Below are 25,043 nucleotides of genomic sequence, written 5' to 3'. Positions count from 1 at the left end.
TACACTTGTGGAAATTTGCTTATAAATTTGACATTGTGTTCCTGATGAAAAGGGCAAAATTCTGTGAAAAGCAGAGACAAGATCCCACAGCTATGGGGTTTTGAGGGATAGCTGCTATATAAAATATGTAATCTGTATATGTGATTCGTATAGAGGTTGCACATGTGTAAATATGGATTGTGCCAAAAGTAGATTTTGTGTTCAAGGGGTTAGGGGTTGATTCTCTGCCTCATAAAATCACACCATAAAGATGACACTCTGTTTCTCTCCTATCAATGCAGAGGGGAGACTCTGAACCAATCACCTGTCAAAGGGGTGAGCTTAGGATAAACCAGCCCACACACCCCCTTTATCATAGCATAGATAGGGACAGCTCACCACTCAAAAAGGACAGACAGATTCACTTACTATCCTGATACCGGCGGAGCACCCTGCTGCTGAACTCTACATCTTCCTTGCTCCAGACTCCAGAAACTTGGCGAAGCAGAATCCCATTGCCTAGCTGAACCATTTTCAGCTAGGCCTCCAATTCAAGATCCAGAACCCCACAAACCTAAGGGGAAGCATCAAAAACAGCCGGGCTGTGCTGTACTGCTTGCCTGCTAAAAGAATTATTATCAGAACCAAGAAGGGCAGATCCAATCCAGTTCTGTGCCGTGCTGTGACCAGAGTGCATTGCAGATCCAGTCCAGTCCTGTCCCTTGCTGTGACCAGAGCGCCTTGCTGATTGCAGATCCAATCAGACGTGTCCAGCTGTCCTTCCTAGAACCATATCTAGTTCCCTGACCAGAATCTTTTTTTTTTTTTAAACTTTATTTAACGATTGTGGTACATGACATTGCAACAACAACATATAATGCATATCTTCGAATCATCAACTTTCAGTACTGGTTACCCTACAGCATAAGCAGTGTTTACTGATGTGTAGAAGCAGTTGGCCCAACCGGGCTGTTACTGTCCGAGTTATCTTCACTCAGATATATTCGAAACCGGGCCCATATGTCTTTCGGCTTACTTGGATTCAGGATAGTCAATATATAATATTCCTCACATTCATTTACATACATCAATTCCTTAAGGAAGTGATTCACTCTCGGTGCCTGCGCACTCTTCCATTTTTGCAATATACACCTTTTCGCCACTGCGCAAGTGACATTAAAGAGTCTCTTCGTCACCTCTGATTGTTTACCAATGTCTCCAAATAAGTATTTTCGAGGTGTGAGGTTTGCCGGTATCTGGGTCACCTTCTCCAGGATATTCGCGACCTCCCCCCAAAAAGCAAGCACATTAGGACAATTCCAATACATATGCATCGAATCAGCCCAGTCTGTCCCACACTTTGGACACGTACCAGATCCATTGTTTGTAAACCTCGCCACCCTCTGGGGGGTGTAGTGTAGCTTATTCAACATCTTATACTGAATCAACCGGAGGCCAGCATTCATGGATACTTTTTTTGGTCATTTCGCAGTACCTTTCCCATTGTCTATCTGATATATCCTCACCCAGATCTGCTTCCCAGGAAGCCTTCATTACATTTAAAGTTGGGGCACTAGTCTGCACGGCCATATATAGCCCCGATATGCTAGTACCCACCCGGGTTGAAAGTGCCAATAGACATGGGTGTGGTGGGGGTTCATCTGGGAACGTTGGCCAACGGGCCTTAAAGGCCAATCTCATTCTATAAAATTGCAGAATCATCAGCTGATCCTTCCCCATCCCTGTTTTGAAGTCCTCCAGTGTTATAAACCTCCCATTGGGAAATATGTCCTTTATTTTGAATTATATGGGTCCCATTTATTTTGTATACCCGGGTCGTATGTGGGTGTTATGCCTGGGAAGTTCCAAAAAGGGGCCTCAGCATAATAAGGTGTCTCTACCCCAAGCCTTCGGAAGATTTTAAACCATGCCTGAGCTGTCGCACTAACTGGGTCAAATGGGCAGTCGTCCCTGTGTTTAATTTTAAAGATGACTGACCTTATGTTGGTCGGACGGACGTGCTGCATGTTTCTCAAGACGGATGTGGGGTGAAGTGTGGTGTTCATCATGTTTGACAAACTGGGCTTGTGTAACCAAATAATATAATTCAAAATCGGGAGCCGCTATGCCGCCTTTATTGTATGGATCCACCATTTTTTCCCACTTCATCCTGGGCGCCCCCCCGCTCCAGATAAATTCTACCGCCAGGGACCTGAGCGTGTCAAAAAATCTTCTTCCAGGCCAGATCGGGATGTTAGTAAATATATACAGCAGTTTAGGGAGTATGATCATTTTTAATATGGCTACCCGACCTATTAGTGGCAATAGTAGACAGCAGGGGATCATGGTTGTTCAAGAATAGAGATGTTCTGTCTCCAGAAACTATAACCCCTAAATATCTGATCTTGTCCGGGGACCACTTTAACCCAAGTGTGTTGTTTGGGCAATTGGTAGCGGGGGTCGGGGGAATATTTCAGACTTAGATCGATTAGTCTTGTATCCTGAGTATGATGCAAATTTGTGCATTTCCTCCATTACTGGGCCCAGATGTGTGTCAGGCTCTCTAATGTATAATAGGGTGTCATCGGCGTACAGGGATATCGATTGAGTAAGGCCCGCCATCCGTATACCTCTCTGTTCCTGATCTCTAATTGCCGCCACCGCTGGTTCCATAGTGAGAGCGAACAATATGGGGGAGAATGGGCAGCCCTGTCTAGTGCCCCTCTTCAACTCGAACCAATCAGACATAGTGTGGTTAGTCAATACCCTGGCCCCCGGGTTAGTGTACAATACCCTGACATAATTCAAGAAGCTGGGCCCCAGCCCGAATTTACCAAGCACCATGAACAGGTATGCCCATGACACAGAGTCGAACGCCTTTTCGGCATCTAGGGATACAGCTACCGCCCAGGCCTCCGGTTTGATTTGGGCCATTACGCGGAACAGCCTATGCAGATTGAGCGCTGTAGATCTAGTGGGAATGCACCCGCATTGATCAGGATGTACTAGCACTGGCATGTGTGGCAGGAGCCTGTTGGCCAGGATCTTCGCGAATATCTTAGCATCGCAATTTATAAGAGATAGAGGCCTATACGAGGACATCTCATTGGGGGGACGTCTGGGTTTAAGGAGCACTGTGATTATAGCCTCTCTCATGGATGGTGGTAGTGTTCCTATCTCTGTGGCCTCCTTCCACATGGACAACAATATCGGGGCAAGTTCTTCGCTTAGCTCCTTTTACAGTTCAATTCCCAGACCGTCTGAACCGGGAGCTTTTCCGTTAGTCAATGATTTAATTGCTTCCTTAATTTCCTCAATCGTAAGGGGTTGGTCTAGCTGTAGTTTATTTTCATCGATCAGTTTTGGAAGTGTTATACCATCTAAGTAAAATTGGACATCCCTGGGGTCATGATTGGTGTAGAGCACTTTATAGAAAAGGGCAAATTCCCCATTGATATTCTCCTCATTTGTTTGTACTGTGCCTTCTCTCCCTATTATGCTGGAAATCAGGGTGCGGCCGCTGTCAACTTTCAACAGGTTAGCTAGTGTGCGCCCCGCTTTGTTCCCTTCGTCATATCTGCGTGCTCTGACTGGAGTGGCCATGTATAGCAGCTCCCTATTTGCTAGTTTATTGAATTCTTGTAGGTTGTTATTAATTTCTGCAAGGGTGTTATCCTCATGCAAGGATGTGTATTGTTGCTCTAGTTCTCCCAGCCGCTTCTCAACCTCCTCCAGTTCTTTCCTAACCGCTTTCAATAGCCCCGTAGACTTGGAGATCAGGATACCCCTCACCCACACTTTGAATGTTTCCCATAGCATCGAGGGGCTATCCACCAAACCCTTATTGGTCTCAAAAAAGAATTCAACTTCAGTATGTAGTTCCTCTACCTCCCCCGGGTCCTTAAAAATGTCGGAAGGCATTCTCCATCTCCTGGCCGGGTGTTTAACACTTTTCAGTGTCATGTCTAACTCTATGGGAGAATGATCGGACAGGGTGCGGGGAAACATTTCACTTCCATTAATTTGGTGCACGAGAGACGCCGACACAAGCCAATAGTCAATGCGGGATTCAGTGTCATGCACCGAGGAGTAAAAGGAATACTGTCGTTTAAGGGGGTGGAGTGTTCTCCAGGCATCTACCAATTGTAGCTGTAAGATGATTTGTTGCAGAGTGCTAGCTGCTCTCGAGGGGTTCCTATGTGTGGAGGTTGAACGATCTAGTTCCTTATCTAAAATAGTATTAAAATCTCCTCCCCACACTACTTGCTCACCCCCCACAAGCACCAATCTCATGTAGTACATTTATGTAGAATTCAGGGTCATCTATATTTGGACCATATGTATTAATGAAAATCATTGCTTTACCCTTGATGTTTCCCCAAAGTATAACATAGCGACCCAATGGGTCTATTTTGCTCCTCTCAAACTGAAACCCAACGGTTGGGTGTATCAGGGTTAGTATCCCTCTTGCCTGTGAGGAGTATTCCGTGCAATACCTGTGAGAACCCCACCCTTTCAAAAACTCGCCATTGACCTTCTGGAGCGCATGAGTTTCCTGTAGCATGACAATGTGAGGTTGGTGCTGAGTAAGATAGGCTTCCACTTTCCTCAGTTTGATTCAGTTGTTCAGACCCTGGACATTCCAAGAAAGCAGTTTCAATCGGAGCCCTACGGCTGCCTTAACAGAGTTGGCCATATCTGTATTTCCAGTTTATGTATTTGGCCTTGCTGCTTTTCAGGAGAATTCCATGCGTTGCAATGTCGCCACATTTTTTAACTTGCGAGACTTCTCTAACTGAGTCCCATTCCCCAACTTTTCCCCCCCTCCCTCCCTTCCCGTTCAGTCATTTGACATTTTAAACCCCCACCCTCATCATCAACCCCAACATGACAATGCTGCCCCGCAGTAAACAATCCCTTGAACATGTGGAACTTTCCTGAGGGTCACTAATTGCAGCCATCTGGCGCGCTCTAGGCCAAGGCACACAGCCCAGAGAAAAAACAAATAACATTTTAGTTCAGTTCGCCACCATTTCATGTCTTCCAATGTCAATAATTTCTCACCGTATGGGAGGTGTTCAAGCCATAGCCTGGTCTGGTCTCACCGCTCACCTCTCGGTTATGAATTCGCATTTTGGTTTGCCGCTCGATCTCCGGTTGGTATTGGAATGGAAGCCTCTACATATGACATGGCATCTGTAGGATTCCCGAAGAAATGAGCACGTCCCCCATGTTGTATTCTCATTTTTGCCGGGAAGATGAGGGCATAGGGCACATTTCGCATTCGTAGCTGTTTTTTCACTCCTTCGTATGATCTCCTTTGCATTTGCACGTTGGTCGAGAAGTCCGGATATATGTGGATCATGTTCTCTTCATGACGTAGGGTACCTTTTTCTCTCGACAGCCGGAGCATAGTGTCCCTGTCTCAGTAGTTTAGGAGGGGTGCAATTATGGTTCGAGGGGGGGGGGCCTGGATTCGGGAGCGGTGCTAGGGTACGATTGGCCCTTTCAATCGGAAAGTGATCCGAGAAGGAGTCGGCGCCTAGGATGTCTTTCAGCAAGGCCTCAACTTGTCTCTCCATGGAGCCTTTTCTAAATTTTTCCGACACCCCGACAATCCGGATGTTGTTCCTCCGGGATCTCGATTCGAGGTCCTCGCACTTGGTTTGAGTCTTATGCAGTTCTGTTTGGAGGTGGGCTATATCTCGACTGTGTTGTAGTATTGTGTCCTCGTTCACACTTATCCTGTTTTCTGTCTCCGTAATGCGTGCGCTCTCCTTTTCCACACGTGCTTTTAGTGCTTTTAGGTAACCCATCGTCGCCACTATATCATCCAGCTTAACGTTCACCCCCATAAATCCATTCTGTACCAGCATTGCCAGGCGATCTATCCGGTCGTTCTCCTGCCCATCGGATGTGGATGGTTCCCCCCCAGTCGCCCCTTGTGGCTGCGAACTGGTGAAGGTATCCATCGGGCCGATCTTTTTCCCTCCTGTCCCCTTCCTCTCGTTGCAGCCCATAAGTTGTGATTGTCCGTTGGGGGTGGACTGTGTTCTCCCACGTATTATCGCCCAATGTACCTCTGTACAGTTCAGGATGGGGAGGGGACGCTATTTATGTCAGCCCGTAGCACCAGGTAATCCGTTTCTATACAGGAGTGGATCCAGCAGGTCTGTACATGTGGGAACCACAGGGCACCATTCCGGATTGTATTCGTTGAGGCCTCAATGGGGTGCTGAGCTGTGGACCGGGTGCAATGAGGGCGGTCTGCGATGTTGCCCCGCCGTGTCTGCGCTCATTAGAGTTAGAGGCCGCTGGCAGTCATACTGCGCTTGGGGGCATAGGCTTATCTTCCCCTGTCCTTTACATGGAGGTGGCCTGATGGGATCCCGAGACGTCTCCACTACCAAGGGTAAATGTTTAATCCCCCCTGTTCATGGGGTTGCTGCTGGCTGAACGAGGCAGGCGCCATGGGGCACGATGTCGAGCCCTCCCCCAGGCTGCAGCTGCGTATTGTAAAAGCCCGACTTACGGGCAGCGGTAAAAGGGCCTCCGTCCCTGCGCAAAACCACTTACTTGGCGTTTGTGTGCGAGGGGGGGCACCCCGGGTAAAGTCTGCTCCCCCAGGTGGCCGCGGGCAACGCTGTGAGGAGTTGCGGCCGCGTCGCCAGCTGCCGCGGGCAAAGGATGTGTCGTGCGCCCAATGCGGCCTCTCCGGACGGGAGCAGTCAGCGTCCACCATGCTGCACCCTCTCGTTCCTCCCTCCTGTTGTCTCCCCCTCACGAGTTGTGAAGAGCGACCGCTTGTGTCTCCACGGTCGTCTCGGGGGTGGGCGGCCACTCAGCTGTCTTCGTGTCTCAGGATTGTGTTGGCCGCGCGGTGCCCCTCCCCCACCGTGGCTCACAGTCAAGGTGTCCGTGGAGCCTCCAGTCGGCCACACGGGACTCCCTCTGCCGCTGAGACTGCCGGATGTGATATCTCGGCGGCGCAGCCACGGTTTTCCACTGCTCTTCAATAGAATACGTTTTACGGTATTTGCCCCCGAATGCTTGCTTCTGTTAGGATCTGGGACGAAGCTGAAAGGATTTATTTCTTATAAGGATTGTGTCTGAGCCGGAGCTCTCGCACTAGGCGGCCATGTTGGTTGTGCGCAACAGCGCCCCCTTCCCTGAGCAGAATCTTGACGGACCAGAATCCTGACGGTTCCATTTAAAAAATATCTAGTGAGTATCTATAGATAGAACTGTGTCACTAGCATATGTACCCTGCTTAGTTAATCCCCATCTTAAACCCATCCTCTCTTGTATTCAGAACCTGATTGTTAGGAGTATTTTTGAATTGTCTGAACTCTCTATCCAAACCATCCTATCTTCCTCTGTACTAGTATTGCTAAACCTATCTTTGCGCTGAACTTTTCTCATCTGAAAAAGGCGAGTCCTTAGAAGGCAGTCATTCTGATCAAGTGGCTGCGTTCCTGTGGGGTATTCGTTTTGTTCATAGTCATCCGCTAGTGTAAGAAATCAGTTTGTCATTTTAAAAGCACATTCCTGTTTTCCATTCTTACGCCTATTTCGAAGAAAACTACCTCCACTAAAACGTCCATAACTTCCTTGTTTTTGTGCTAGAAACGAAATTTCAACTTCTGCTTGCAGCTAACATCCACAGCTTTAAATCACATTCCAAATCCATACGGTTCTCCCGTTAGCGTGATTATCGCGCAGTGAAAAATTTGCTGCAAATTTCGTTTTTGGGAATTTCTGACACGGGTTAAACAGCTTTTTATTGCTTCCGACTTGAATTTTAAGATTTCAAATTGGTTCTTGGTATTAAATCATTGCTTGTGTTTGTGTGCGACTATCCAAAGCGGCTCCACGAGAATTGATAGTAATTTCATCAATTTTGACCATATTTAGTGTTTTTACCCAGTCCATTCTAAGATAAATTGAAAAGCGATTCTGACAGCTTGACAGTCAATTCCGTTTTTCTCTTGTGCATGCTGGGGGAAAGTGGGATTGATATTCTGTGTGAATTCTGCCATTCCTGAATACCTGCTCTCTCCTCCTATCTCTTTACATTGCCTATTCGGGGTTGAGGGGTGTGCAGGGGGAACCTTTAACCACAGTGCTATCTGATCTGAAAAAACACACACACACACGTACAAGTACACGTATTATTTCTGTGCTGAATTGTTTTGCTTACCATTACCCCTTGTGTATTAAAGAGATTATTCAGTGTTACATCACCCCATTGGTGATTATTGTGTACCCATTAAAACATAGTGTGATTAACATTGTAAATACATAAATAAATATTTTAACTTTGCAAACCAACCTGATTCCTGGCTCAGTGTGACCGGGGAGGGGGTTCCAGGAGAGGGGCGTGATATGAGTGGTATATCGTTCAGAATAAAGAACTTTTAGACAAAAATAAATAAGAATTTCAGTTGTGCATTACATGCTAGGCGTTGACTTGGATGTGTGCTGGATTGAAATCACTTACAGCTTAGGGGCTCGTCACGAGATCCTGAATTACACATACCACTTGTGACAGTCTAACACAGAGTGCTAACTGACTGGGTACACACACCCTGTTGGGCTACCATACTGGGCTACACTGTAAAAACACCCTTCAATAGAAATACTCAAAGGAGTTTGGCCTGTTTTGTAAAAGTAACCGTGAGAAAAGTCAGAAGGAAATTAATATTTCTGGAATGGCGACCTTAGTGGAAATCAATATGGCAAAAGAACACCTACTGCAGAAATTGTTTGTCAGGGGTTAATGGGTAGAGCAGGATGAGTGTTTGGCTGCCGGAAATAAAACAACAAATCACTGCCATAGAATTAGATAGATGGCAGGACCAGGGTCCATTACACCAGGCACTTAGTGAATTGCACATGGCCCCAAAAGTAAAAGAAGAGCAATGTAAAATTGCCAAAATAGCGGCTTACCTGTACCTCCATATTGGAGTAATATGGGAAAAATTTGCCGAAAACCTAGATCTGGCAAAGAGGCAAGCACAATCCCTAGAGAAAACCCAAACTAATCTGGACTCTGCAGAGCAAAGGCTATGAGAGAGCCAAGAATCAGACAGAGAAACCAGACAGTACCTGACAAAAGTGAAGAAGATCTGGATCTCCTGCAGCAAGAGAAGGTAGGTCAAGACACCAAATTACTGACACTGCAAAAAGAGTGTCAGGAAAGGTTGGATTCTCTACTATAGAGCCAACAAAAGCTGGAACAGCAAGTAAATTATAATAGAGCCTGCGCAGGGCAGATAGTTGCCCTAGAAAATCAGATTGATTAAATGAAGCAGGTAAATAATAAATTAATAGTGAAGGTTCTGTACACTCAAACAGATTTTGATGAGGAGCGCCAGAAATTATGTGCCATTAGAAAATACAGGGGCGACCTGGCTGCACAGAAGGGTACTTTAATTGAGGAAAGGAACACCTTAGGCCAGGAAGTCAGCCATTTAAAAACCAAGGTGGAAGAAAATCACCTGGCCCTTCAGGGACTGGGTGAACTCAACATGGGCTATGAAAAACTATTAGAGCACACCAGGAGGGTGGACGATGCTCTGGCAAAGAATGATCAGGCCAGTAAAGATCAGACTCAGGAGGGGAGTCTCCTGCAGCAAAAGTTGGCCCAATACTCCCAATGCAGACAGGAAGCACAAAGAGACAATGAGGCTCTTTGTGAAGAAAATGACAGGCTCCATAGACAGATAGCCATGCAGGAACAACTAATAGAGACCAGTAAGGCCTTAATAGAAGAACAAAAGGGTCAGATTCTTGCATGCCAACGGGGAGTAGGGGCTGAGAGAGATGAGGTCAGATGGGAGAGGGAAACCCCTGAGCATAACCTCAGGAACCCTGGCACCAGAGACTTTGATCCCTTCAATTCCATCAAATCTGCCACCCCTGTGTCCACTGGCTCACATGACCCAAGGGCCACGGGGATGGTAGGCTTCAACCCAATGGGAAATATGGGGCTAAAAGGTCAGGGCCTCCCAGAAATGGATGGGTGGGCATCTCTGTACAGGTTCCCAAGTGCTATGGCCATCTTCTCTGATCAGGGAGACTCCAGTGGGGGAAGAATCAGAGAAATGGATCCTCAGAAATATAACTTACCAAAATATCAGACAGTGACTAGGCCCACCAAGAGCATACTAAAAACTCTTCCCAGCTGGGACAGTGGGGGAGGCTACTCAACCAATCCTGGGAGCAAAGAAGAGTCTGAAGACTCTTCCGAGCGCCACAGGTCTCAAGAGACTAGCCCCCCACATTCAGCCAGCCATTCCCAAGCTCGCAGAATCCGGGAGAGTCTAGAAGACCAGACAGCCACCTCTGGTAGCAGTGCCTCTGAGTCAGAGGATGAGTGTACCAGGGTGACCAGAACTAAAAAGGCTAACAAAGTTAGAGGGCTTTACTTAAGGATCCCCTGAAGCAAATAAAAGCTATTAGGAGCGTCATTACGCCCTACTACAAAAATGCCAAATATTCGGTTTGGGAGCACCTTGAATTATTTGAGCAGATGGAGACCTTCCATCTGAAGGACAGCCAAAGCTGCATTCAGTATGTGTAACGCTCACCTGATTCTCGCAGAGGCGCCGGTCTTGACTGGGCGACTACCGTATCTTCAAAGGTGATGTGTAGCACCCGGTTGGCTCTTTGGGCTGGACCTCTGTGCACTGTATGCCTGACGTGTAGAGTAAGATGTCTGCAGATAGAAAATATGGGGTTAATGAACTGGGGTTATTGGGGTGTCCCTATCTCTTTCCTCTTCTCCTCTCCTGTAGACCCCCAAAGGTTAACGCTCTCACCTTAGGTAAGTGAATGCCGAGCTCTCCATCTGCCTCGGGGCAGGGTGCTGTAACCAGTTTCTTCACTGGATAGGTAGCGCAGGCCTCTTGACTTCAGAGGACTGCTGTCCGTCGTTTACTGCACGAACGGTAAGTTTCGAGTCATTCAAATGTCTTTAAAGTCTTTAGTAATGATGTCTCTTGTTTTGCAGGGTTCCGGCGATGGCGGATGACGGGCTGAAGTGAGTTGAAGATGGAGCCCGTGTGATGAATAGAAGCGCCTGGAAGCACGTAAGTAAGCGCTTGTTGCCTGCTTCACTATGCGCTCTAACTGTCTTTTTATTTTGCAGGTACGAGTTCGGAGCGGCTGCAGGGTGCCGGAATACCCACTGGATTAGATGTGGAAAGGAGTAATGGCACGTGAGTATTAAAGTTCCCCAATGTCTTTAAACGCACCTTGTTTTGACTTTCAGATGCCGGAATGCAGTGTGAAGACCTCCGGAGCGCACGAAGAGTAGATAAGCCTTTGCCTTTCAGATGCCGGAATGCTAACCTGTTCTTTCTTGTCTTTATAGGTGTTGCTGAAGACTGGATTCAGGATGGTAAGCCTTTGCCTTTCAGATGCCGGAATGCTAACCTGTTCTTTCTTGTCTTTATAGGTGTTGCTGAAGACTGGATTCAGGATGGTAAGCCTTTTTCCTTAGGCCCAGGACCGGATGCAGAAGACACGATGAGCGTTCTGCTGCAGAGGTTGCAGAATAACGCAAAGCAAGATTCATCCACCGGGTGTGGTTTAAATAGCCTCCTGTAGTGCTTAGGTGTCTCCTTCCACAGCCACGCCTAAGTAAGAAAAGAGTTCCTGGTAAGAAAAGAGTTCCTGCCTTCCAGAAGAGTTCCAGTGTTCTGAATCTAGGGAGTGGCTCCAGCCCCACCCAACAGGAAAAGTAGTTCCAAACAGAAGAGGATCAGAGGCTCAACTGGCAGGCAAGTAAGCAGCATGGTCTGCTGAAGGTAAGTCCACCCAAGCATTATGAGCCCGGCGCTTCCAGCGCTGGGACTGGGCATATTTATGAGCCTGGTGCCACTGGCGCCAGGACTGGGTCCAAAAGGTCCCAATTGGGACTGGTTGGCACTCGGAACCTGGGTTATGGATCTGCTTCCAAGGGAGTTGGGAAAACCCTGACCTTTTGGAAGCAGAGATCATGACAGTATGTAAAGTGGACGTTTTCTCCTGAGTAATCCAGCTTCTTTGTGGGGCTGGAGGATCAGAACCATTTCAGATGGTCCACCTATAGGGCGGCCATCCTGAAACACTTTTCTATTCATTGGAACCCTCAAGAGGCTCACAAGGCAGCCTACAATTTACAATGTGGGGAAGACCAGGCCCCACAAGAATTTGTTCAGGAATTGAAACGCGCCTTTGCGCAGACCACTAGAAGGGTGCGCACTGACGGTAAGGAATTTGTGAAGACCTTCTTTCATGCTCTCCCTAAGTACATTATGACCCAGCTAGTGAGGGACTTTCATGAGAAAAGATCACTAGACTGGGTCATTGAACAAGCAACGCACATCTATGAAGTACAGAAGCCGTTGGACAGTAAAAATATTACCACAAGCCCCAAACCGAGCAACACCCCTGCTGCTGCTAAGGTGGCGGAGGTGAAGGTTGCCCCCACTTTAGCTCTGGAAATGGGGGGGGCCTAAAAACCTTCCCGCGCAGAATCCAACCAATCCCAAACTCGGAAGACCCTCGGGCCAATCCCCAACGGGGAGCCAGGGAGGTAACCCCACAAATAGGACCCCTAACTCCCCTAACTACATCTGCCCACGCTACAAGCAAAATAGACCCATCCCGGGCTATGTGTGGACTCCTCCAACCCAAGGGGGGGGGATCCAACCAGACAGCTGGAAACCCAGGAAACTTCCCTCCTCACTTTCCCCAGGAGGGCAGTAATCCCCCAAATGCTGGACCCAATTTCTTTCCCCGGTAACCACCAAACTTCAACCCCCAAAACAACCCTTCTTTCTTTCCCCACTTTCCTAACCCAGACAGCCCAATCCGGGAGAGAGGAGGCCAAGGGTGGAGGGGTACCCAAACTTTCCTAACAAGGGGTAATATGCACGAAGGGATAGTTACCCTTCCCGGGATCAACCCAGGGTAGATCTGAGGAGACCGTACCAGCCGGAGCGAGTATCCCAACTAGTGCGCCAGGTCCAGAACATGGCACAGGATCTGGGTCGCATGCTGAGGGCTCAAAGGAACCCTCAGATGAGCATGGCGGCTCAGAACTCCTCAAATCCAGGGTCTGTTGTTCCAGAACAATGATGGGCGAAGAACTCCGACAACCCACCGATTCTCAGGGAGGAGGCACAAGGGGAAGGGGGGTGTAAAGCCTTAGAGGAAGCTTCCTTCCCCACTTGTGAAAAGGCCCTGGAAACCCAGGAACGGAACCAAAATCTCCTGCCCCCGAAAGTCTGCAACCCAAGGATCAGAGGATGGGAAGGAGAAATAAAGAGCATAAAAAGACCCATTTTGTGGAGGAGGTGCAAATCTTCCAGTTTGAAGGAGAGGGGTCCTCGGAGGATCCTGGGAAAAAGGTCTTCTCCTTCAGGGATGGGGAAACTCATCCCAAAGTAAAATGGCTCCCAAACGATCCAAATCCAGACTGGTTAGATATGGGGACCGAGTTAAAACCGCCCTTCATCAAACCCCAGAATGACCAGCACAAAAATCCCCTTGTGAAAATCCATTCTAGTGACTGCCTCCAAAAAGGGAGGCGGGGGGCTGCCCAGAATTAGAACCAGGGGAACCCAAAACTTCCCCCATATCTATATGTCACCTTTTCTTACAGGTTCCCAAGATCCCAAACAGAATCCTGCTCAAATCACCTCTCTGTCAGTATCCAAAGCAAAGAAATTAACCCACCAGTTGGCCAAAAATGTGCATTATCTTTGCCGCATTGAGGAAAAGGAGGGAAGATTTTATACCTCGGTCCAAATACAGGGGCAATGTACAAGTTTGGCACTGGTGGACACTGGATCCCAAGCTACCCTTCTGTCAAAAAGGGCCTTTGATCAGCTGAATTCGGAAAGGGGGGAGAAATACCAAATTCCTCTCACCCCTCTTCCTGGACAACTTCAGAACTTCGATGGGAAGGAAATTCCTGTCGGGGGGACTGCGGATTTAGACATCAAAATTGGGCAACACAAGGTGAAGCACCTGGTCATAGTTGTGACTCCAGAGGGCACACCATGTTTACTAGGGAATGACATCCTGCGTAGATTGTCTCCCCTCATAGATTGTGTAAACAAGGTCCTCTGGACCCAGACTAACCGACCAATAAAACTGAAACAGAGTGTCAACCATGTTAGTTTAAATGGCACATGCCACAGGTTGAACAAAAACCTGACCAAATTGAGTTCCACTTCCAGAATAATCAAATCCCAGACGTGACCGTATTTGCAGTAGGACAACAAACTGGTGGTGGGGAGTCCTCTCTATTTCTGAAAATCAACCTTCCTTCCAGTCTCTGGTGGCATTCCACACTGGAAGGAAACGCTCTGAAATTCTATACAAATTCACAATCAGAAAATCCATTCCTATAGTCCAAAAAGATGAGAAATCAGCTCAAAGCTTGGCTAATATTCAGAAAATTGGAGAGCAGTTGTTCATCCCTATTCAGTTAAATGAGGGGAAGGACTCTGTTCTCGCCCGAGTATGTGTGAACAACGGTAAGAGCTTCATCAGCGAGGCCATGTTCCGCAAACTCCCAAAAGATCCAGCCATTCCCACATTTAAACTGGTAGACAAATGGGAAATGGATCTGGAAACACCCAATTCAAAACATCTACTGCCTGGCAGGTGTATGCTCAAAATTTCCATAGGCAACAAGAGCATAGTCCATAATTGTTGGGTCGTGCGAGATGTCCCTGCTGCATTTTATTTTGGCAGTGACATTCTCAATCGCTTTGCCATTAGTTTGGACCTGATAAACTTCAAAGCTTGGTCCTGATAAGCGGGTAAAAGAAAACATTTCGGTCAGCTCAACTGCTGCCATATGCAGTTGAAATTCAGATTGGAGAGGAAGTCACCATCCCAGAACGGACCCGACAATTCTCACTGGAAGTAAAAATTAAGAGGACAGAAACTGAAAACTCCTGACGCCTATGTCCACCTCAATGCTCATTTCCAACAGCAAGGGTTGGGGGTAAACCCAACACCCCTAGTCAGCATAGAACATGACACTATTACAATAGAGGTGGATAACAGCGACCTAATGAGTATCACTCTGGGCGCAGGCATCATTATTGGAATAGCGGTTGATGACCGGCATTTTTCCATATATTTAGGTAACAAACTGTTAGGACCAATCCCCAAGGACTGCTTTGACAGTGATAGCGATGATGACACAACACCAGACAGGATCTTCACCCGGCATGGGGGGAATTTCCTGGTGTACTCTTCCTGCCCTTATGGTAAGGAAGATGTGACCTGTGCCTTCAGGAGGGATGAGGTGATCTTTCAAGTCCACAAGGACTGCCTCCCCCACCTGAAGCCATTAGTCCAAATCAGCACTTTGACCAGGGACTTCTCCACCCAGCTGTAGGAGGCCGCTGAGATAGCTAAACCAGAAGTCTTTCCAGGCTTCAGGCAGATGGTTGAAGAGAGTCAACCTAGCTGATGCCTGTGAGACTCTGGAGCAAAAGCAAAAATTGAAACAAGTTTTCTTAGAATTTCAGGATCTCTTTGCGGTGCACTCCTATGACTGTGGTCGCACCGACATCCACACAACAACAATTCCCACAGACCCTGGCATGACTCCAGTGTTTGTGAAACAATATCGCTTGCCTCTCGAATTAGTGGAGTCCCTTACTGAAATAATTAAGAACCTTGAGTCCCGTGGGATAATTCGTCCAGTCCACAGCACCTTCAGTAATCCGGTGCTGGGGATTTTGAAACCAAACGGCCAGTGGAGACTCTGTGCTGACCTGAGGGAGCTCAACAAACGGGTCCACACTTCCCGATGGCCTCTTCCCTACATAGACCAAGGGCTGGCCCAGATCTAGGGGTCACAGGTATTCACTGCCATTGACCTGTCAAATGGGTACTGGACTGTACCTGTCAGTAGGGAGGACCAATACAAGCTGGCCTTTACCTTCAGGGGGCAGCAGTACACTTGGGCCCGGACTCCCTTCAGATACATCAACTCCAGCAATGAATTTAACATCTTTCTACACAAGGCCATGCCCGACCTGGGTGAAAGGGGTAACCTGGCCTATTTAGACTATGTTCTAGTCAAAAGCTCAACTGTGGAGGAACACATAGCAGAGATCCGTAATGTCCTGACACAGTTGAGGGCTGCTGGAGCAAAACTCTCTTTCCAAAATGCACAGTGGTGCAGAACCAATGTCAATTTGTTGGGGCATGAGATAACTTCTCAGGGTCTCTGTCCCCAGGAAAAGAAAGTAGAAGCCCTCCAGAAAATAAAATACCCCACTTGGACTAACTAATTACAGCAGAAAGTTCATTGAGGATTACGCAGAGATCACAAGACCCCTGATCCATCTTTTGAAGCGGGGGTCAAGTGGGAGTGGGGTCCAGAGCAAGGCGAGGCAGTACGACAACTCAAAAGACACCTCTCACAAGCACCTTGCCTAGCTTACCCTGTCAAAAACAAGGAGTTCTTCATGAAGACAGGGTTCTCAAATACATGCTTGACTGCAGTATTATAACAAAAGCATGACAAGGTCAATAAAGTAATCTCCTATGAGAGTAAGACTTTATCCTCTGTGGAGGAAAAATTCAACAATTGTGAAAAGGCACTCCTGGCAACGGTGTGGGCATTGAAGAATTACCGCCTGTTTATCCAGGGGGAACACATCATAGTGGAGACTCCACACCAACCTTTGCAATATCTTCAAAGTGACAGAATCGGGCCGGAAATGTGAGTAATTCTCTAATTACTTCCTGGATTCTGTCAATGCAAGGCTTTCCTGTGGATGTCCGTTATGGCCAAAACAAGAAGAGTCCCCTCGCGCAAGGTCTGGCTGACTTGCATGATTGTGGCAGAGAAAAGTGTCTCCAGGACGAAAGTCTTAAAATCAAGGACAACATGGAGGCCTACCTTAATTCCCCACACAAAGTCTATGAAGAAGACCAGTGTGAGTGAATGCCCACTGTCTATGTGGATGGGTGCTCCTACCATGTTGACAACAACGGGGAAAAGGAACCTGTGGCCGGCGTGGGGAATGCATGGGTGAATGATGCCCCAGAGCCCTCCGCTGGGTACAAAATCGGTCCCCGAAGTAGTCAAGTGGCAGAGCTGATAGCTGTGCATCAAGCCATCCCCCTTGCTTTCCAACATCAACTCCAAAAACTGGTCATAATCACTGATTCAGATTATGTACGGAACGGGTTCGTGGAGCACCTGGTAAACTGAAAAACCAGAGGCATGCTATGTGCCAATAAACCTTTGAAACATGGAAAATTAATACAAAATATTGATGATCTGGTCACCTCGAATGGGATGACCATCTACTGGAAAAAGATCAAGGGCCATTCTAAAGTAGAGGGACCAGTCAAAACTGGAAATGACCTAGCTGATCAGCTGGCCAAAACCGGAGCCATCCAAGGGGATCTAATTGAGATCGAGTCACTGTTGGGGGAAATCTAGGTCACTGCTATCACTAGGTCCCAGACAAATGCTCACAATGAACTCTCAACTCTACAATGGAGTAAGGAGACCCCCAGATGCTGATTTGATTATGGCTCAAAAACTGGGATCCAATAATTGGTAAGTTTTATCAACATATTGAGGACCCTGAGAACTTTCCCCTGACGGATACCGATTACTTTGGGAAAGAGGACCTCAGAGTGTTGATGAACTGTCCAAAAATGTTCTGAATCCAAGACGGTTTGTTGGTAACGAGATCCATAGCTGGCCATGACCAGTGCGTGGTCCCTACCTCATTCCGAAGCCTGATGCTAAGTTACGCCCATGATGCGGCCACAGCTGGTCATCAGGGGTTTCATACGACACTAGAAATCTTGCGAGAGGTTGCATACTGGCCACACATGGGGCAGGACCTTGACCAATACCTGAAGGGGTGTCTTGTGTGTGCACAATTTCAGCCAACATCACTCACACACCGTGCTCCCCTCCAAAAGAGGGGGATGACCCTGCCTTGGTCAGATTTACAAGTCGATTTTATCGGGCCCGTGATTCGCTGCTCTAGGGGGAACAAGTACATGTTGACCGTGACATGCTTGTTCACTAAATGGGTGGAATGCCTCCCAGCCCCAAATTGCAAAGTAGAAACAGCAGCTGCCCTGATGATCAATCACATCTTCTCGCGTTTTGGAAAACCCCAAAGGATTGAGTCAGACCGAGGTAGTCCCTTCACTAGCGAAGTGATGACAAAGATGTGGGAGATACATGGGTTCAAAAGGAAACTACACATTGCCTACCGGATAGCCTCTAGTGGTGGAGTTGAGAGATGCAACAACACTATTGTGAGCATATTAAAAAAGTTTGTGGCAGATTCTGGGCCAAGTTGGGACATTTGATTACCCCTTGTCCTGATGACCATCAGATCTACCCCTTCTTCTGCAACAAAAATGTCTCAATTTGAGCTGATGACTGGACGAAGGATGGTGCTACCCCAGCATCTGCTCTACAGAACCCAAGAGCAGACCTTGATAAATGCCTCCACAACTCATGAGTATGTTGAAAATCTGAGAAAACACCTTCAACATGCTTTTGCCTATGCTCAGTGGAATCTAGAAAGATCTGCAGACAGTATGAAGACCCACTATGGCCTTAAGACAACTAAAAAAGAATAACAAGCAGGAGACTGTGCCTATTTGTACAATTTCCAAAGGAACCAAGCCAAACAGTGCAAATTCCTCCCAACTTGGTGGGGTCCTTTTGAAATTGTAAACCGAATCTCACCAGTCGCCTACAAAATCTGCATCCCCAAGGGCAGTTTGGCAGAAGGGGAAGATAAGTGGGTCCACATAAACCAGCTGAAGAGTTGCATTCCCAGGCATATTTTGCAGATAGAGAAGCCAACCGGAAACCCAGAGGGGGAAATTGCAGATCCTTAAAAGAATCCATCTGTTAAAACCATTAGTAATATTGTAACTTGTATTCAATGTATGCATCTGCCCCACTACATCAGTAGTAGTGGGGAAATTTCCATAACCATGCTCTGTTCTGTCTCATAGCACTGGAACTAAGAATTTCTAAGTACCAAGGAGGACCACTCGGGGACCGGCAGGAAAGACCCAAAGAGCCCAGAGTATCGCTCCATACTCCCATCCAGAACCGGCAAGGAGAACATGTTGATCCAACACTGATGGGAGAAGCAGGAATTTCTCCACCTGGACCAAAGAAAGAAAGAACATCCCAATCTCCCGACTTCCCCTTGACGGGCGATCAAACTCAAGTCGTGAGGGGCGGCTCTGTCGGATGTTTTAACCCACTTCTGCTCTGCTATGCTGCAGCCCTGTGTTATGAGGTTGCCAGAAATGGCAAAATGGCAGCAACACCCTTGTGAGCGCCAAAAGTCATGAAAATCGCGCTTTGCAAAGCATGTTGTCAGTTGTGGAACAGAGATCTCACTCCTGGAATATGTCACTGCACTCCACAACATGTGAAAATGGAATACAGAAGGAAAAAGCAGTGATGCTAAATGAAAACCCAAAATCTTGCTTTAAATCCCTTTTTTCTTTTGTGCTAAAACTGCAGAATGCCGGTACAAAACACCCTCAAACATCCAAAATTATTGTTGGGTGCTACAATTCACTTAGTCTAAGAAATCATTGTGAACTTGCAAGGTCCCGAAAATCTGAAAGCATAAAGGGATTTCCACAGCAAAGTGGCCTGTCTGTGGATGTAAAAAAAATCTCTGTGCAGCAGAGGGCTGCTGGAATGTCAGCTGTCAGGAGCCAGCCTGATTTAAACTTAAACATGTACATAAACTGAAACCAAATGTTTGCAAACTAAGAGGCCAGTTACTGAGAGTAACCTATCTGTAATTGTTTTGATCCCATGGTTTAAAATCTTGAATCAGAATTCTAGCTGCTATTTTGAAATCACAAATTTGTTTTAAGCTAAGGGAAAATGCAACAGAATTAACAATTAAATCAAGCCTGACTAAAAGCTACCAAACTGGAATATCGGGTTCCTCCATAGAAGGGATGGCCTTTCCTTCCAGCAGGAAATCACACCAATGCGATATTATAGGGTTTGGAAAGAACCTGGTCTACACAGGTATGAGGGAACAATGAACAGCTGCTGCTAAGGAAATACGAGGTGTGAGGACAGTCGTAAATGACCTCTGCCAAGAGCAAACGGGGAGTAGACTGCTTCTTGACTGCAGGGAGACAGAAAGAGGCAGACCCGAACAACCATCTGTGGCTGAACCTTCACGAAGAACACTTTTTTAAAAGACTTATAATTTGCCAGTGAAAATTGTAAAAAATATAAAAGTAACAGATTTGTGAATCTAAATTTTGGCTGCACGTTTCAAGAGGCGGCAAAATCGTGTGACATGTTCTGGAAAGAAAGGGCAAGAAATGTGATTTTACACCAAATGTATTTCTGCTAGAAGTATGAAACTTTATACACTTATGCCCATGTTAAACACGCACACTTGTAGACATTTGCTTATAAATTGGACATTGTGTTCCCGATGAAAAGGGCAAAATTCTGTGAAAAGCCGAGACAAGATCCCACAGCTATGGGGTTTTGAGGGAAAGCTGCTATATAAAATATGTAATCTGTAAATGTGATTCTTATAGAGGTTGCACTGCACATGTGTAAATATGGATTGTGCCAAAAGTAGATTTTGTGTTCAAGGGGCTAGCGGTGGATTCTCTGCCTCATAAAATCACACCATAAAGGTGACACTCTGTTTCTCTCCTCCTATCAAGGCAGAGGGTAGACTCTGTCAAAGGGGTGAGCTTAGGATAAACCAACCCACACACCCCCTTTATCATAGCATACAGAGGGACAGCTCACCACTCAAAAAGGACAGACATATTCACTCACTATCCTGATACTGGCGGAGCACCCTGCTGCTGGACTCTACATCTTCCTTGGTCCAGACTCCAGAAACTTGGTAAAGCAGAAACCCATTGCATAGCTGGACCATTTTCAGGTAGGCCTCCAATTCCAGATCCAGAACCCCACAAAGGGGAAGCATCAAAATACAGCCGAGCTGCCCTGTACTGCTTGCCTGCTAAAAGAATTATCATCAGAACCAAGAAGGGGTGATCCAATCCAGTTCTGTGCCGTGCTGTGACCAGAGCGCCTTGCTGATTGCAGATCCAATCCGATGTGCCCAGCTGTCCATCCTAGAACCAGATCCAGTTCCCTGACCAGAACCTTGACGGACCAGAATCCTGACGGTATGTGTACCTTGCTTAGTTAATCCCCATCTTAAACCCATCCTCTCTTGTATTCAGAACCTGATTGTTAGGAGTACTTTTAAATTTTCTGAACTCTTTCCAAACCATCCTATCTTCCTCTGTACTAGTATTGCTAAACCTATCTTTGCGCTGATCTTCTTATCTGAAAAAGGTGAGTCCTTAGCAGGCAGTCATTCTGATCAAGTGGCTGTGTTCCTGTGGGGTATTCGTTTTGTTTATAGTCATCCGCTAGTGTAAGATATCCGTTTGTCATTTTAAAAGCACATTCCTGTTTTCCATTCTTACGCCTATCTCGAAAAAAAACGACCTCCACTAAAACGTCCGTAACTTCCTCAGTTATTTTCCTAGAAAGAAAATTTCAACTTCTGCTTGTAGCTAACATCCACAGATTTAAATCGCATTTCAAATCCATACGGTTCTCCCGTTATCGCGATTATTGCGCAGTGAAAAGTTTGCTGCAAATTTAGTTTTTGGGAATTTGACACATGTAACAGGTTTTTATTGCTTCCGACTTGAATTTTAAGAGTTCAAATTGGTTCTTGGTATTAAATCATTGCTTGTGTTTGTGTGCAACTATCCAAAGCGGCTTCCATGAGAATTGATGGTAATTTCAGCAATTTTCACCATATTTAGTGTTTTTACCCAGCCCATTCTAAGATAAATTTAAAAGCCGTTCTGACAGCTTGACAGTCAATTCCGTTTTTCAGGGGGAAAGTGGGATTGATATTCTGTGTGAATTCTGCCATCCCTGAATACCTGCTCTCTCCTCCTATCGCTTTACATTGCCTATTCGGGATTGACGGGTGTGCAGGGGGAACCTTTAACCACAGTGCTATCTGATTATTTCTGTGCTGAATTGTTTTGCTTACCATTACTCCTTGTATATTAAAGAGATTATTCAGTGTTACATCACCCCATTGGTGATTTTTGTGTACCCATTAAAACATAGTGTGATTAAATTGTAAATACATTAATAAATATTTTAACTTTGCAAACCAACCTGACTCCTGGTTCAGTGTGACCGGGTGGGTTCCAGGAGAGGGGCGTGATATGAGTGGTATATCGTTCAGAATAAAGAAATTTTAGACAAAAATAAATAAGGATTTCAGTTGTGCATTACATGCTAGGCATTGACTTGGATGTGTGCCGGATTGAAATCACTTACAGTGCATGTGTGGTTAAGGGTTTTGGGAATGGCGTTCTATGTTGTTGTTTCTTAACAGCAGTTGTGTTAGCTAAGTTTGGATTTAGAGAACACAGGTGACGAATAGGGGGTGGCATCTTTGCACAGTGGGTGTTTTTGATGTTGTTTCACCTGGACGTTTGGAACGTCCAACCTTGTTCTTTGCAAGTTTGGGCGCACAGCATAGTGTTGTGTGTACATGGAGGCTGTGAGGAGAGGAGTATATGTGTAGTGCAAGCAGTGTGCAGTTGTTCTGGTGAATGTTAAGCGTTTGGTGTTGTGGTGGGTGTGATATTTCCTCATAGCAGTCGTTGGCTTGTATGGTGGGTCATTAGGACACAGGTGACGGATGGGGGTGGCGGCATTGGCGCATTTGGTGCATTTGTTGTTTGGTGTTGTTTCACTCAGGTGTTTGGAACGCCCAGCCTTGTTCTTTGGTTTGTGTGGGTGCACAGCTTGGAGTTGTGTGTGTGTGTGTGTGTGTGTGGTGTGGCTGTGAGGAAGGTAGTGGTGTAATGCCTTGCAGTATGGTAGAGGAGGAGATAAGTGAAATACCTGAGGTGGTGGTGATTAGTAGTAGTGACATTTTCAGTGGTTGGTGTCCTTCCTCCACTGTGTAGAAAAGGGGAAGGGCATTGTTGATATGTGTCCTGATACCGGTTTAGCTGGTGACGTGTTCAGGGTACAGTTTTGGCAATGGTAGTTTTGGTTGGGATGCACGCACAGATGTTGGAGTGTTGTGTGTGCATGCAGTGTGTGTTGTGAGTATGACCGGGTCTTGGTAGGTGGTGGTGGTGTTGTTGTGTAAAGAGGGGAGATATGTAGCGATTTGGTTTCCATGTTATTTGTGTATTATGAATGGAATATTGACTGAGTGACATGGAATGCTGTGGCTGAGAATGTTGATGTATGGTTGAGAATTCTGTGTGAGTCAGTTGGAGTAATGTAGCCTATCTGAGAGGATGCCGGTGCATGTTTGCCTGGAGCTCAGATGAACTTGACATGATAAACCATAAAGATGTACTGGAACTTCATTAAAGGAACAACTGGAACATCAAGAGATGTCGGAATCATCATTGGGAACCCAGAGCTTTACAATGATTCACAGTGTAGGAGGAGCTTAGAGGTAGTGTTGAGAGGAGAACGCAAAACCGGAAGATAGGCTGTGGGGGAGGAGGACTGGAGGGTGAGAGACCAGTGAAGCATAATTTATTTATTTTAATTTTTGTAACGTGCCAAATGCCCATGGGCAAAGGGCAAAAGGAACAGGAACGTGGGAGAAAGGAGAATGAAAGTTCAATGTGACCACGAAATTGAGAGATGAAGCGGAAGGAAGAGGGCTTTGAGGTAGAAATATAGAGTTGAAGTCACAAATGAAATTGGAGAAGGAAAAAGGTAGAGGCGGGCAAAAGATAAAGGGAGATGCAGGTGAGTGATCAGATTAGGTGTATGGGTGGACGTGATGTCGCATGAAAGAAAAACAGATGGAGACAGGAAACTGATAAATATCGGCAAGAGGAGGTCAGAGGGTAGAGGTAGATATACAAAGCAGACCAAGAGTGAGTCAAGAGGAGGACACAGGCAGGCAGGGGTTTGAGAGAGTGCAGTGGTGGGTTGCAAGTTTGAGGGAAGAAGACAGCATGAAATACAAGCAGGGGAATAAGTACAGTGGAAAGGGCCATTTAGAGAGAGCAAGGGATGAATAGGACAGGGGTTGACATGTATTTACAATGTTAGAATAGGGGGGTCGAGATAGAACTGGAGGTGAGAGTTGGACTGGGAGGGGCGTGGGTGGGAAGAGGACTAGAGCAGGGTTAAGAGGGAGACTGGAAGACATGGAGTCAGTAAGAAAGAAGGTGCTGCAGAGATGGAGGGGAGTGATAGATGTGAGGAAAACGTTGTGCGAGGAAGAGAGTTATACAGCAAGGTAACGCAGTGACATAGAGCTGGAATGACAGGAGGGCAGAGTTTATGGGATGAGACTTTGCAAATGAGAGAGTGTATTAGGAAGACATGAACGTGAGAGGAGAACAGCATGTAGAGTGAAAGAAGTGGAGATTGTGGGAAGAGGAGAACGTTGCACTTTAGAGATGGAGGTTAAAATAAGTAGCAGTGCTGATGAGAGAATGAATGGCATCATTCAGGGGAGTGAGAGATCTGGCGAGGGTAGGGCAGATTTAAACTGGGAGTTTAGATAATGACAAAGGTACAGATGAATGAAGTGGGAAGATGGGAGCGGACCAGGCATAACGAACATGCCCACCGATCTGATCCTTCCACCCAAGACGATTCCCATGTGTCTGTTTGCGATTCGAGGCTTTGCCCCAACTAGACTGCTCGTCAGATAATGCCACCATCTGCAAAGCCGTTAACTGCTCGTCCCAGTCTCCCTTTACTCAGGATGGTACTAGTATAACAGGCCAGCCCCCACGTGCCCCCCTGACAGTCTCTGTGGCCGAGCTTCTACAGCGTGAAACACTGTCATTGGCACAAGATGGGCTTTTCTGCCTTCATGTCTGACCTGGAACATAGGTCCTACCTTGGCATCTGCACTTTACCAATTTACTGGGTCCAAGTGCATAATCTCTCAATGCCTCAAATTGAAAGTTTGTAATGCAACGCCAATCTGTTGAACATCCTCTGT

The 25,043-nt window shown here is 46.6% G+C and overlaps 1 protein-coding gene across 2 annotated transcripts in view; it reads left to right on the top strand.

Annotated features, from left to right (window-relative positions):
- The window catches only part of USP13 (ubiquitin specific peptidase 13), a 748,772-nt gene that overhangs the window by 72,297 nt on the left and 651,432 nt on the right, over positions 1-25,043 (top strand). The window lies entirely within an intron of this gene.

The sequence above is a fragment of the Ambystoma mexicanum genome, chromosome 10, assembly GCF_040938575.1.
Source record: "Ambystoma mexicanum isolate Mex_15411 chromosome 10, UKY_AmexF1_1, whole genome shotgun sequence".
Taxonomy (NCBI): domain Eukaryota; kingdom Metazoa; phylum Chordata; class Amphibia; order Caudata; family Ambystomatidae; genus Ambystoma; species Ambystoma mexicanum.
Note: the sequence above shows the minus strand (reverse complement) of the source record. Positions and strands in the feature narration are given on the sequence as shown.